General features: G+C 42.0%; 1 pseudogene; it reads right to left on the bottom strand.

The window, feature by feature from the left end:
* Positions 1-3,880: 3,880 nt before the first annotated feature.
* On the bottom strand, positions 3,881-7,479 carry LOC127205543 (40S ribosomal protein S18-like; annotated as a pseudogene).
* Positions 7,480-14,922: the final 7,443 nt, after the last annotated feature.

The raw sequence follows: 14,922 nt of genomic DNA, 5'->3' as shown, positions 1-14,922 counted from the left end.
TGAATAAATTATGATAAATAAAGAAATTTAAAGACCAAATATTAGCAGCAATTTACCTAATGATAATTTATGTATAATAAATACTTACTTGAGCTGAGGTAGCACTATTCCCAATTTTCTGAGAAAGCACCAGATTGATTTCCAAAGTGGTTGTACAACTTTGCACTTCCACCAGCAATGGAGGAGTATTCCCCTTTCTCCACATCCTTGCCAGCATGTGGTGTCACTTGAGTTTTTGATCTTAGACATTCTGATAGGTGTAAGATGGAATCTCAGAGTTATTTTGATTTGCATTTCCCTGATGATTAAGGACATTGACCATTTCTTTAAGTGTTTCTCAGGTATTCAATATTCCTCTGTTGAATATTTGATATTCCTCTGTTTAACTCTGTACACAATTTTTTAATCGGGTTGTTTGGTTTGGTGCCTTTTAATTTCTTGAGTTCCTTATATATTTTGGCTATTAGCCCTTTGACGTGAAGATCTTTTCTCAGTCTGTAGGCTGTTGTTTTGTTCTGTTGACAGTGTCCTTTGCCTTACAGAAGCTTTTCAGTTCCATGAGATTCCATTTATTAATTGTTGATCTTAGAGCTTCAGCTGTGGGTGCTCTGTTCAGGAAGCTGTCTCCTGTGCCAGTGAGTTCAAGGCTCTTCCCACTTCTTCCTCTAACAGATTTAGTGTATCTGGTTTTATGTTGAGGTCTTTAATCCACTTGGAATTTAGTTTTGTGCAGGGTGATAAATATGGATCTATTTGCTTTTTTCTACATGTAGACATCCAGTTAGACCAGCACCATTGATTGAAGATGCTATTTTTTTTCATTGTATGGTTTTTGGCTTCTTTGTCAAAAATCAAGTGTCTATAAGTGTGTGGGTTTATTTCTAGGTCTTCGATTCGATTCCATTGATCAACCAGCCTACTGCTATTCCAGTACCATGCTGTTTATATTACTATTGCTCTATAGTACAGCTTGAGATCAGGGATGGAGGTTCCTCCGGAAGATCTTTTAATTGTACAGGATTGTTTTAGTTATTCTGGGTTTTTTGTTTTTCCATATGAAGTTGAGAATTGATCTTTCAAGTTCTGTAAAGAATTGTATAGGTATTTTGATGCTGCTAATATTTGAACAAGCTATTATCTGTTTGTTGGTTAAATTAAGAATGAGAAAAAAATAATTTTAACTCCATGTATTTGTTCTCTAATGCTCACTTCGTCTCCACGCAGACTTTATCTTCTGCCCCAGCCATGCTTCTCCCTGGTGAGCTTCTTTAACACTTCATACAGGGCAGCTCTACTGGTGACAGAGTCCCTCCAGCTTTGCTTTTCTTGTCAACTCCTTTTTTTTTAAAGATCACACACACACACACACACACACACACACACACACACACACACACACACACACACGGTGTTCTGCCTGCATGTACACCTGCACATCAGAAGAGTGCATTAGATGGTTGTGAGCCACCATGTGGTTGCTGGGAATTGAACTCAGGACCTCTGGAAGAGCAGCCAGTGCTCTTAACCTCTGAGCCATCTCTCCAGCTCCTCTGGTCAACCCTTGAAGGATGATTTTTCAGAAGCCGAAGTTGGTGGGTTCTTCCTTCTTGATCGCACTCCATGCTCACTTCTCTCTCGCCTTGTACGGTTTCGGGGACCTCAGGACTTATCTTTATCCCTCACTAGGTAAAACTTCCCCTCTGGCTCCTACCAAGGCTTCCTGGCTCCTGTCAGTTTCATATGATGCACATGGCTGTTATTTCTGTTGTTACTACTGTCCATTTTGCCTTGGCATGAAGACTGCATGGTATTTCCCGAATTCTTAACATCCACGTCTGGGCATCTGACATTAACTTGGAGTTTTCCTTTTTGACCCAACTACTCTTCAAAGTTTGCTTCCAGTTTGTCAATGCTGCGTTAAACATCTTGTTCTTTTCCTTTCTCTTTCGCCTTCTGATACCACATCTTGCTTCATTAGTTTTTATAGTTTCCCTACTGTTCTTCGATATTCTGTTTCACTTATTTTTTTTTCTTTCTGCTTTTCATTTTGGGGAGATGGTCTATCCTCAGACTCAAAGACCCTTTTCTCAGCTCTGGCCAACCACTAACACCTTAAACCCCGTCTTCCTTTCGTTTTGCAGTGTGCTTTATCTCTGCCATTTATTTTCTTGAGCTTCTCTAGTCATACGGCCCACCTTTCCTTTCATGTTGTCTACTTCCTGTTAGGTTCTTTAGCATAGGATTTTTTAAGAAAAATTCTTGACCTGGGAATTGTAATGTCCTTTCATATCTGTGTTTACACTCTCTTCAATGTGATTTTCACCTTTCCTTTCATATATATCTGTGTTTACACTCTCTTCACATGTGATTTTCACCTGTCAGTATGGTTTATAATTTCTGGGTAAAGAATAGACATGATGTACCTAGTACAGGGAACCTGGTACCTGCTTCAATAAATTTTTACTTGTGCACTTGGTTTTTGTTTGTTTGTTTGTTTTTGTTTTTGTTTTCCTCTGGTAAGTTGTGATTATTTGTATTCATCTGTCTATATGTCTGTCTGTCCAAATTGTGAACAGAAGTTTGTCACATGAATTTGCTCAGTTCTCTAATCCATCTAAGAACTGTTGATGTTTAGTTTGTTCAGATTTTGCTTGTTAGGCACTCTTCTCTCTCTCTCTCTCTCTCTCTCTCTCTCTCTCTCTCTCTCTCTCTCTCTCTCTGTGTGTGTGTCTTGCTCACACACATGTATGTAGTGAGAATTTTGCAATTTTGGTTCCTTAAAAAAACACAGAAATATAAGAATGTTTTTATTCTAATCCCAGGTGTGAGAATGCAGGGCTGACTATGATTTGCCTCATGCTCTAGCAGAGGTGTGACTTTGACAGCTGCAGATAGTTTCTGCGGTTGTCTGATGTTTGGAATTCTAGGAACTTTTTAGAGGGCATATAATGCTAGGGCCCCCCAAGAGACAGTGTGACTCGTTGGTTGGTCGTCAGTTGGTATTGATTGTGGTTTGTTAAGTAGTCATGTGCAAAGCAGAAACAACAAGAAGAAATTAGATATCCTGACCTTGAAGCTCAAACTTGTCCCAAGGAGCTCGATGCCCCTAGTCACCAGGACCTAGTCCAGCAAAAACATCACCCCCTTTCCAACTCCTGACTTTATTCAGGGATCTCTATCCAGTTCCCCTCTTATCTAGTGCTAGGGGGTCGAAAGGATGGGAGAAAGGGTGTGGAGAAAGGGGGGGAAGAAAGAAGTACCCACAAAGTAGTAAATGCTGGCCACACAATGTACTTTTATAAACAATGATTTTTATAAAAATAGTATCCAATAAAGACCTTTTCTATAAATCAGGGCAGCGAGCCAGATGTGGTGGTGCATCTGTGATCCCAGCACTGCAGAGGCAGAAGTGGGAGGATTAAAAGTTTGAGGCCAAAGCCAGGCATGGTGGTGCACGCCTTTAATCTTAGCACTCAGGAGGCAGAGGCAGGTGGATAGCTGTGAGTTCGAGGTCAGCCTGGTCTACAAAGTGAGTCCAGGACAGCCAAGGCTAATACAGAGAGAACCTGTCTCGAAAAACCAAAACCCCAAACAAATAAACTAAAGAGTCGGAGGCCAGGCTAGGATGGTCTCTCTCTCTCTCTCTCTCTCTCTCTCTCTCTCTCTCTCTCTCTCTCTCTCTCTCTCTCTCTCTCTTTCTCTCTCTCTCTCTCTCACACACACACAGACACACACACACACTCACACAGAGACATCTTTTGTACAGATAACAATTTCTTAGTTTCTTCTGCTGTCACATACGGTTCCTTAGCAGGCTTATTCCTTATTTCTTTGTTTTCCAGGTATATAAACTATTTATTAACAACAAAGACCCACAGACTCATTTCTTGGATACACCCACAGTACAGCCCCTACAGCCAGTGGTCTCTGTGTGCTGATCTCGGACATGAAGACCCCAAAAGTGTCATAGACCCCTGTGGGCTCTGACCTTCTTCCTTCACTCCAGGTCCCCACACAGATGTTGTCTAGACCCCTGGCCAGAACCTGGCTGTACTTTCCGTCCTTCACGTCCTTCTGTCTGTCCAAGAACCAGTCTGGGATCATGTACTGCCATGGATTCCGCATGATGGGGATCACATGCTCCACCTTATCCTCCGTGAGTTCTCCAGCCCTCCTGGTGAAGTCAGTGTCTGCTTTCCTCAACACCACATGAGCATATCTCCGCCCCACACCCTTAATGGCAGTGATGGCAAAGGCTATTTATTTTCCATTGTCCATCGATGCTGGTGTTGAGTACTCACAAAACGTGCTGGAACCTCTCGGGGATCATTAGAGACACATGGCAGCACTAGCGGTGGCGTGGAGGCCTCCTGTGAAAGAGCTTATTCCTTATTTCAAAGCCACAACCTCGCAATCACAGTAGCACAGTAAATACTTTTCCTGTGTAACTTTGGGTATTTGCACATGGTCACAGACTACTTTCCTATAGGTAGAGTTGCTGGGACAATGGTTTTATATATATTGTACAATATATAAAACACACACACACACACACACACACACACACACACACACACACACACACATTTATATTACGTTTTAATTGCTTAACTGCTCCCCTGTTGCCCTGTCCTTCCAACAGCATTGGGAGGGTGTTTATGTCTCCATAGCATCCAAGAATTTTTAAGTGCTTAACAATCTGATGACAAACAAGGGATGTTTCACTGTAGTGTGAATTTTTATTATTTGTAAGGCTGAATAGTTTTCATGTTTTTTAACCATTTTATTTCTTCTTCAGGGCTGCATGATTTTAGCACACATATTAAAATTAGGACTGGAAATTTGACAATAACAAGCTATTGAAATTCTCAACCCTTGGTGTTATTATCCACGTTATATGGTGCACGTGGAACATTGCATTTTGCCTCACATTCACCCGGTGAACACATCATAACTCTACACCGCTGTGTCACTCACAGGCAGTAGCTGCTGAGTACCTGCCCGTGGAGGCTGTGGTTGAACACATCACTCACTGTTCAAGCATGATATTGGTATGCAGAACCATCGCACTCAGACTGACTAGGAAGTTATTAAAGTTCTGCGTCCAGATCTCAGTGCAGCAACCAACGAGGGAACTGGAGAGCTTGGAGAGCCACAAAGTTGATTAAAGGATTTGAAAAAAAAAAAAAAGCTGTGAGGGAAAGCTAAGAGGACTGTGGTTACTCAGGCTTGAAAGCAAGTGAAGGCTGAAGAGTGAATTAGTAATGGGATCCTAATAAAGAAAAACACTTATATGGTAGATGGGCGATAGGCTATTTTCTAAATGTGCTAAGAGCAGACGACGTCATCTGTCCTTCAGCATTTACACGTAAGCTATAGGTAAAGAGAGACTTCCCTGGAGCGCCAGAGGCATTTGCATCATATTCGTGCATGACTATACCTTCAGGTCAGTGGGTTACCACACTGCTATGATAAGAATGACTAGTGGGTAGAATAGAGTGACAGGTGTGGGCAAAAAAGAAACATCAAGAGGGTGTAGCCAGCCAAACATTGGGCAAAGCAGAAGGGGTCTTATGGAAAATGGGATGTGTGTGTGTGTGTGTGTGTGTGCGTGCGTGCGAGCGTGCGCGTGAGTGTGTAATAAAAGGACCTAGAGGTGACAAGAGCTCCACAAGAAGACCAACAGAGCCAACTATCCAGGGCCCAGGGCCCTGTCCCATGAGCAGCTCAGGCTTCATGTGGGTCCTCTAGTGAGGAGAGCGGGGACTGCCTCTGCCATGGACTCTGTTGCCTGTTTTTCAATCATTTCCCCTTTGTCGGGGCTGCCTTGCCAGGCCACAGGGGAAGAGGACCAACTCAATCCTGATGTGACTTGATGAGCTGGGGTGGGTGGGGTGGGGTGGGGGCTCCCCTTTTCTGAGGAATAGGGGAAAGGGGAGGGGGAGGGAGGATAGGATTGAGAGGAGAGTAGCGAGGGGACTATGACCTAGATGTAAAGTGAATAAATAAATAAATTAATTAATTAATTAAAAAGAGAAAAAAGATGGTGTGGTACTTCACTCATGAAAGGAAGGGAGGGAGGGAGAGACTAGGAAGGCAACAACACAGAGAGAAAGCAAGCATTCCTGGAGTTGATGTTACAGGCAGAAGTGAAGCACCCAACAGGGCTCTGGGAGCCAAACTCAGGTTTTCTGTCACAACGTCAACAGCCCTTAACCACGAGCCAACACTATGTGTGTGTACAAATGTATATTTATATTTGTGTGTACATGTGAATATTTATTTGTGTACATGTATATGTTTATGAGTGCACATGAGTATATTTATTGTGTACATGTGTATACTTGTGAGTATACATGCATGTATGTGTATGAATATATTTGTCTGTATATATACGTATACTTATGTGTGTATATATACGTATACTTATGTGTGTATATATACGTATACTTATGTGTGTATATATACGTATACTTATGTGTGTATATATACGTATACTTATGTCTGTATATATACGTATACTTATGTCTGTATATATACGTATACTTATGTGTGTATATATACGTATACTTATGTGTGTATATATACGTATACTTATGTGTGTATATATACGTATACTTATGTGTGTATATATGTATGCGTGTGTGTGTGCATGGGTATGTTTATGTCTGTGCATATGTGTGTACGTATGTGTGTATACATACCTTTGTTTGGGTAGATATGTATCTTCATATGTGTGCATGTGTGCAATTATCTTTGTGTACATGTGTATCTTTATGTGTATATGCACACACATGTGTGCATATATTGTCATGTGTATACATGCATATGTTTATGTATACATGTGTATAGTTATGTGTGTACTTGCATGTATTTATGTTTATACTTGTATACACTTATGTGAGTATGTATATGTGTGCATTTATTTGTGTACATATGAACATTATGTGTGCATATGTTTATGTACATTGTGTTTGTGTGTATGTTTATGTGTGTTTAGTCATATATTTGTATATCTGTATATATTCACAAATGTGTACATATGTATAGTTATGTTTGTACATGTGAACACTTATGTGCGCACAGGTGCATATTTACATGTGTACATGTATACATGTGTGTATACATGTGTATGTTTATGTGTGTGGTTGTGCATATTGTGTATATATTTATGTCTACATGTGTACATTTATGTGTATTTAAAGGTGTATATTTATGTTCATGTGTGTGCATTATGTATGCACTTTTGTACACTTGTTTGCATACATGTGTATATTTATGTGTGTACATTTCTTTACTTGTGTGTACATGTGTATATCTATGTGTGCATATATGTATTTATGTTAGTATATGTGTATGTTTATGTCTGTACATGTGTATATGTATGTGTAAGTGCATGTGTATGTTAAATACCTTCTTGAGACCTCTGGGATCATAAACAGGAAATAGCTTGAATCTCTTATTGTCTATTGTGTTCATGACCACCCTGAGCCGTCACACGTTCTTATGAAGCGTTATTAGTATGCAGAGCCTCCTGTCTCAAGAGAGCTGGGTGTGGTGGCACCGCCAACAATCTCAGCACTACGGAAGATGGAGCTTTTCGGGTCTGTCTGAGCTGTGTAGTGAGATCTACCTCAAAGAAAAAAAAAGTGTCCAACAATGGCTTAGTCTTTAAGTCATAATGCATAATGCACAATGCATAATGACACCATTTTCTTTCACATATATAAAGTAGACTTTCATATAGTTCATGTCTCATTGAGCCCCTTTCCAGTGTTTGGTATACAGAACAAACATTTTAGGGTTAAAAAAATGTTAAAATGATTGCCACTAAGGAAAAATAATATTGGAAAATTATGATAACCATTTCAGTTTTTCAAAAGGAATGCTGTTGTATGCGTCTCTTACTTATTTATTTTATGTGTACGAGTGGTTTGCATGCACGTATGTGTGTGCACTACACGCACACCAGCCGCCCACAGAGGTCAAAAGAAGACATCAGGTCTCCTGGAGGCAGAGGCAGGCAGGTTTCTGTGGATTCGAGGCCCATCTGATTCTACCTAGTGAGTTCCAGGCCAGGCACAGGTACATAATGAGACCCTGTCTTGAAGAAAACATAGAAATTTAGACACACTAGTCATGCTTCAAGTACTCGGCAGCCACATGTGACCAGTAACTACCTTATTGGGTAGTGCAGCTGCACAGGGACCAAAACCGCTACATATCTCTATACAGCCACAGGTGACTTTGCAACCTCTGCCTCCCACATGCTGGGGTTACAACAGGCCTGTGTCACCGTGCCTGACTAGTGAACTCCAGCCCATGTATTATAATCATTGCGTTCTTAAATTTGTAAGCATGCTATAGGGACGGCTTCCATTTGGGTTGCTTCGGCTTATATTCAATTAGTGTAGTATACTTTATCTCAGAGGACATATGCTTGATATAACTTAAGTGGTGTTTACATGCGTATGATGAGTACACATTACTGAAATTACTCTTGGTCACATTTTTACATGATCCTGAAATGAAACAGTGCTTAAACGTGGTTCACTGGAGTGTGAGACATTAACGGAAGCTGGAGGTATAACACACTGAGAACAACGCTAGCACTGAGGGTGAGCAGGAACCCAACAGTGTGGGCCTATTTGTGCTGGAATAAGTCAGCCTGTAAGTTTCTCAAAGTAACCAAAAATACGGGAGGAAAGAGAACGGACCTTCAACTGTCACTCACCCATCAATTTATTCTCTAGCTTTAGCATAGAGACCCCCCAGAGGACCCAGTCATCTTCTTGAGTCCAAACAAGTAAGAAATCACACACTGTTATATGAAAGCAATGAAATTTACTGTTAGTTGGGCATGGTGGCACACACCTGCGATCCCAGTACCTAGGAAACTGTTGAGTACTCAGGAGAACTCAAATTTGAGGCCAGACTTGGCTACATAGTGAGACCCAGTCTCAGTGAAAAAAGAAAAAAGAAAAAAAAAAAAAAACACCCAACAGCCTGGGGTGGTGGCAATACTTGTAATCTCAGTTCTTGGGAGGCTGAGACAGGAAGGTTGTAAGTTCAAGACTAGCCTGTACTACATAGCAGGACCCTGCACAACAAACAAATACATAAGTAGACAAAATGTTAAAAAGAATATATGTGCTTCCAGACTGAAAAAAATAACCATCATTTCCCCTCATTTTAGTGTGTGTGTGTGCATGGGTGTGTGTGTTTGTGTGTGTGTATGCTTGTGTGTGTGCAATGCATGCCATGGGGTCTGCAATAAGTGCCTTTAACCACTGAGTCATCTTGCAGGCTTCAACTATCCACAACTCATTTTTCAGTTATCACTAAACGTAGGTATATGTTGTGCTATTTATCGGACAATCGTTGCAAAGTAGTTAATAAAAATCATATTCACAGAGAAGACAGAAGAGCTACTGGCAGAAATGTTGGATGAAATAAGCAGAATAATAATGATGATGATCAAAGTGGAAGAGCAGATGCCATCATTTGTGTCGCTATATGATCCTAGGGAGAGAACACTGAACAGTGTAAGGGTACAAACCAGCTTGTGCATATTGTGGCACAGTGCGCAGATAAGGAGAGCTGGATGGCTTTATTCTTTCTTTAAATTTATTTTTATTTGAAGTGTAAGAGTATTTGTTGCACATATGTATGTGTGCAGAGTCCACAAAGGCCAGAGAGGGCATTAGTTCTCATGGAGCTATAAAATGGTTCTGAGAGACATTCTGTCTTAATAAATGAGGTAATAGCTAGACTCATGCCTTTAATTCCAGTACTTGGGAGGGAGAGGAAGGAGAATCTCTGAGTTCAAGGCCAGCCTGGTTTACAGAGCTCCAGGTCCACCAAGGCTACACAGAGAAAACTTATCTCAAAAAAAAAAAAAAAAAAAAAAAAAAAAAAAAAAAGAAAGAAAGAAAGAAAGAAAGAAAGGGAGGAGAGAGGCAGGGAGGGGAGAGAGAGAGGAAGGCAAGGAGAAAGGGAGGGAGGTGGGGAGAGGGAGAGAAAGAATAAAAGAAATAAAGAAACATGACTGTAGAAGTGTAGAAGGCATACACTCAACCTCTGGCAGAGCTACACACACACACACACACACACACACGTGTGCACACCCATGTGCACACCCATGAGCACACATTCCCACAGACACATAAACACAGAGTAGGTATATGTGTGCATGATCAAACTTTAGGCATATGGTTGGGCCTGGTGGTACAAGCCCTTAATTCTAGCACTCAGAAGGCAGAGGTAGGAGGGTATCTGAGAGTTTGCTGCCAGCCTGTCCTACATAGCAAGTTCCGGTCCTGCCAAGGAGAAAGACCTTGCTTAAAATACTAACACCACCACCACCACCACCACCACCACCACTACTAATAATAATAATAATAACAACACTAATAATAACAGCAATATAAATAAGCCTCCAAACCTTTGTTACTATCTTACCCTCGCAAGGCACCTTGGTAACTACTATATTAACAAGGTCTGCATCTTTTCCAGGTTTCCCTGTTTTTGTCTAAATCCACTTTCTATTATGGGATCCCTCCCAGGACTCCACGTTACTTGGAACACTCATCTCACCCTGGGCCCTTGCTGGATGTGACATTTCTCAGGCTTCCTGGTTTGGATAGCATGGTCAATTTGAGATGCAGGGGTCAGATTGCTTACCAGTGTCTTATGACTGCATAGAGACTACAGGTCTTCCTAGAAGTGAAGAGGCCCCCCCCCCCTTTCCACAGCTTACAGAGTGCGTGCTGTCACTGTGATCCGTGACCGCTGGCACTGGATGACCACTGGCAGTGGCCACATCTCTCAGGTCTCTCCACTGTCAACTGCTGTTTTCCTCTTTTCTCTTCTGCACTCTTTCAAAGGAAAGCACTTGGCACAGCCCACATATAAGCAATGGATTTGTTAGGTTTCTAGTAGTGTGATAGACACCATGGCCAAAATAACTGGGTGGGGGCATTTGTTTCATCTTACAACTATCAGGTCACGCTCCATCACAAAGGGCTATCAGGGCAGGGGCTCAAGGCAGGAACCTAGAGGCAGGAACAGAAGCGGAAGCCATGGGGAAGTGCTGCTTACTAGCTTACTCCCCTTGGTTCACTTGACTTGTTTTTTTTTTTTTTTTTTTTTTAATACAACCCTGGACCACTTGTACAGGCGTGGTGCCACCTACAGTGGGCTGGGCTCTCCCACATTAATCATCAATCAAACACTTGTCCATAGGCCAATCTGAGGGAAGCAGTTACTCATTTCAGGTTCCCTCTTTCCAGATACGTCTAGGCTTGTGTCATGTTGATAAAAACCAATCAACCTGGGGGCGGGGGTCTGCCTTACTGAAGAGCATCTGTACGAATTCAGAATTCTTTTGTATCAGAGATTTGTCTCTACGCCCTGGTTGAATTCATTCAAGATTTTATTTATGCCAGCTTAGAGCCAGATATCTTTCTTTGAGTTGTATTTCAATACTTGGCTTTTTATTTTAATTTTGGTGTGTGTGTGTGTGTGTGTGTGTGTGTATGTGTGTGTGTGTGTGTGTGTGTGTGTGTGTGTACACATGTGGAAATCAGAGGACAACTTTCAGGAGTCAGTTTTCTCCTTCCACTACCCAGGAGTCAGTTAAACTCAGGCCACCAGGCTTGGCGGCAGGTGTCTTTACCAGCTGAGCCATCTCCCCAGTCCAGTGCTTTGCTCAGTTGCTCAGCTCAAAGAGTCGCATTGTTGTCAACAGGGACTCTTTCAATTGGCCCATTCTGCCACTTTGAGCAACATGCACTTCTCCGTGTGTATGCCTGAGTCTGCGTGTTCATGCTTAGCACACCCCTACAAGACGCCCAGCCTCATAGTGTGTGTTTTTTGCCCTCTTCTTAGAATCGGCCATTTCTCTAAGGAGAGAATGGAGGAAAAGCAAGACTGTAAGGTGGTAACCATTTGACGCCACACAGAAAATCACCCAGAGAGTACAAGCCAGTGTGCTGCTTGCCCAGGCTGTAGAGCAAAGGCACTTCACTGGGATCACTGAGCACTTGGAAATGTGAACCTTGACCCTGCTTGGTTCAGTCTTCTTGTGTGTGAAATGGTAAATACCATTATTAAGTCACTTTCCAAACTCTTGCTGGGGAAAATACCCAAACAGAAATGACCGCAACTCATTCCTTGTGCCATTCCACACATATTCACACACACACACACACACACACACACACACACACACACACACACACAAAACCCTACATAGATGAAAAGAGGGTACTTATACCAAATTAACTAGATTTTAAGATTTACTTGTTCATATGTGCATGAGTGTATACCATCGTATGAGTGGGGAGGTCAAAAAACAACTTGCGGGAGTCAGCTCTCTTTTGTCCATGTGTGGGTCCCAGGACTTTAACTCCAGCTCAACTGTAAGTGTCTTTGCACACATACCATCTCTCTGGCCCTGTAGTTTGAATATGGAGATGGGGTCTCCTGTACCCCAAGCTGGCTTTGAACTCTCTATGTATGATGGCTTTGAACTTCTGACCCTCCTGCCTTTCATCTGGTGCTGTGTTAGAGACACGTGCTACCACACATAATTTATGTGGTGCCAGGCAAGCCAGCTTCCACCTTGAGCTGCATCCCATTGTCATTGTTTTATCTTTGAATATAATTTTTGTTTTCTGGATCAAAATATTAGGCATAGATCTTTTAACTTCCTGTACAATAAAAGATCCTCCAGAGGAATCTCCATACCTGATCTCAAGCTGTACTATAGAGCAACAGTAATTAAAACAGCATGGTACTGGCATAGCAATAGGCTGGTTGACCAATGGAATCGAATCAAAGACTCAGAAATAAATCCACACACACATGGACACTTGATTTTTGACAAAGAAGCCAAATCTATTCAATGAAAAAAGAATAGCATCTTCAACAAATGGTGCTGGTCTAACTGGATGTCTACAGGTAGAAAAATGCAAGTAGACCCATATTTATCACCATGCACAAAACTCAAGTGCAAGTGGGTTAAAGACCTTAACATAAAACCAACACACTAAATCTGTTAGAAGAAAAAGTGGAGAAGAGCCTGGAACACATTGGCACAGGAGACAACTTCCTGAACAGAACACCAACAGCTCAGGCTCTAAGGTCAACAATTAATAAATGGGACCTCATGAGGCTGAGAAGCTTCTGTAAGGCAGGAGACACTGTCAAGAGAACAAAGTGACAGCCTACAGACTGGGAAAAGATCTTCACCAACCCTACATCTGACAAAGGTCTAATATCTAAAATATATAAAGAGCTCAAGAAATTAAACACCACCAAACCAAATGACCCAATTAAGAAATGGGGCTCAGAATTAAACAGAGAATTCTCAACAGAGGAATATCGAATGGCTGAGAAACACTTAAAGAAATGCTCAATGTCCTTAGTCATCAGAGAAATGCAAATCGAAACGACTCTGAGATTCCATCTTACACCTATCTGAATGGTGAATATCAAAAATTCAAGCGACACCACATGCTGGCGAGGATGTAGAGGAAGGAGAACACTCCTTCATTGCTGGTGGGAATGCAAACTTGTACAACCACTTTGGAAATCAATCTGGCACTTTCTCAGAAAACTGGGAATAGGGCTACCTCCAGACCCAGCTATTCCACTCCTTGGAATATACCCAGAAGATGCTCTACCACACAACAAGGAGATATGCTCAACCATGTTCATAGCAGCCTTATTCATAATAGCCAGAACATGGAAACAGCCTAAGTGTCCCTCAGTAGAAGAATGGATAAAGAAACAGTGGTACATTTACACTATGGAATACTACTCAGCTATTAAAAACAAGGAATTCCCGAAATTTGTGGACAAATGGATTGAACTAGAAATGATCATAATGAGTGAGTTAACCCAGAGGCAGAAAGACTCACATGGTATATACTCACTTATAATTGGACACTAGCCCAAAAGGGATGTCCCATGAAAGTCTTCACTTACCAGGAGATTAGGATAGATGTGAGGACTTCCTACTGGGACTCTAGGTGAGAGAAGTATGGGAGAATGGGGAAATAGAAGGATCCAGAGGGTCCTAGAAACTTACAAAAAGAACATCTGATGGGTGGATCTGGATCCAGGGGGGTCTGCCTAAACTACTGTACCAACCAAGGAAAATACATGCAGTAAACATCAAACCCCTACTCAGATCTAGCCAATGGACAGGACATTCTCCACAGTTGTGTTGAGAGCGGGGGACTGAATCTGACATGAATTCTGGTGCTCCATATTTGACCACTTCTCCTTGGTGGGGAGGCCTGGTGGCACTCAGAGAAAGGGGAAGCAGGCTACCAAGAAGAGACTTGATAGCCTATGACCATATAGTGGGGGAGGAGGTCCCCCTCAGTCATAGACCTAGGGGAGGGGAATAGGGTGAAAGCAGGAGGGAGGGAGGAATGGGAGGATACAAGTGAGGCGAAAACAGTTGAGCTGTAATCTGAATGAATTAATTTAGAAATTATAGGAAAATCCAAAAAAGAAAAGAAAAGGCTAGTCAAAGGCTGGGCAATGGGGCATTCCTCGGAATCATCTGGCTAGCTGACCTGGCTGCAGGAACAGGGAGCAACTGCATGTGCTGACTGCTTTACATCGGCTTCCAGCAAGTCCAGGCCTCAGCAGTTTGCTGTCCAGCAGCTGATTCCTGGGTGGTGTCTGCCAGCCGAGTGGACATCTGCTGAGACAAATATAGACTGGGGACAGAGGTAAAAGTTTAGGAACTTAAAGGAAAAATCCTAATTTACAATTTTCAGATCCAGAGTCCCAGTAACTGGGGAAGAAAAGGAGCCTCAAGACCAGGGCGAGAGATTTCCCCCCATCCTCACGAATAGACACGTGGGGAATTTGGGCTGCTCTGAGTCTATACTTGGAAGACAA

The sequence above is a fragment of the Acomys russatus genome, chromosome 22 (genome assembly GCF_903995435.1).
Source record: "Acomys russatus chromosome 22, mAcoRus1.1, whole genome shotgun sequence".
In the NCBI taxonomy this organism is placed as follows: Eukaryota; Metazoa; Chordata; class Mammalia; order Rodentia; family Muridae; genus Acomys; species Acomys russatus.
This window is presented reverse-complemented; position numbering and strand designations above follow the sequence as displayed.